The 1,057-nt window shown below is 41.0% G+C and overlaps 1 non-coding gene across 1 annotated transcript; it reads left to right on the forward strand.

Annotated features, from left to right (window-relative positions):
• The first annotated feature begins 598 nt into the window (after positions 1-598).
• Positions 599-662, forward strand: LOC117699568 (U7 small nuclear RNA). Its single transcript, XR_004605212.1, has one exon. It is a non-coding gene; the product is annotated as a U7 small nuclear RNA (small nuclear RNA).
• Positions 663-1,057: the final 395 nt, after the last annotated feature.

The raw sequence follows: 1,057 nt of genomic DNA on the forward strand, positions 1-1,057 counted from the left end.
TCAGAGAAAGTTCTCCTTGCCAAGGTCATCAGGGAATGTTCTCTCTGCCAAGGATAATGACTCCATAATGAAACAGCACAATTCCAGGAGGTGAGGATATACCTAATGTTCTTCAGCAAAGTGGCAGTGCTGTGACCTTCAGGACATCCCTTAAGGCTGTGAGAAAGAACTCTGAAAATGTGTGTCTAAGAATATAGAAACAGAATTTCTCAACTATGCAAAATATAAGGATGTAATATGAATTGTATGAGAAGTTTCACAGACCTGAAAAAACAGAAGTAGCTGCTCCTGAGTCAGTAAAATAGAAAGGAATAGTTTTAAAAACACACACACAAGGCTCATGGTTCAAGTAATAAAAGAGACATCATGAAGCCAGAGAGTGGTGATCTTAGGGCAGGATTCCACACAGCTAAGCTTAGTGTTTGTGTTTACAAAGGCAGACAGATCTCTGGGTTTATTTTTATGTTAAAAAAATATGCTTGCTGTTTTTTTTCTAAGGGGAACATGAGGTAATCTAAAGGAAACCTGTGTTAAATGACTAAATTGCTTAGTAAATAAAAGACTGGTCTTTGGTGTACAAGAGCTGACCTATCTAGAGAGCTATTTCAGCTCTTTCAGAATTTTTGTCTAGCAGGTTTTCAGACTTTGGTTAGAAAACACAAGAGCTATCCAGAGAGCTAACATAGCTTTTTTAAGAATCTTTCTAGCAGGTTTTCTGAGCTACCTCGAGAGGTATCTCGAGTAGACTACTAAGCTGTCAGCTTGCAGCCCATCATTGACTTTGAGTTGTTTCTTTCACTGCTCTCAAACACCTTCCTCAAGACCCAATCCCAAGCCAAGGCTGGTCCTTGGTACTGGGATGTGTCAAGGCTCCAGGGAGTCTATGGAGCTGACTAGCTGAGACTCCTAAGACTGGAAGATATAAAGCCTGAAGTAGCCACCTTCTGTAGCCAGGCAGGACTCCCAGTGGAGAGATAAGAACAGCAACCCACCCACAAAACTTTCAACCCAGAATTTATGGGGGAAATGGCAAACCAATGACTAGCTCAACTTAAGA

Source organism: Arvicanthis niloticus, chromosome 1 (assembly GCF_011762505.2).
Source record: "Arvicanthis niloticus isolate mArvNil1 chromosome 1, mArvNil1.pat.X, whole genome shotgun sequence".
Lineage (NCBI taxonomy): Eukaryota > Metazoa > Chordata > Mammalia > Rodentia > Muridae > Arvicanthis > Arvicanthis niloticus.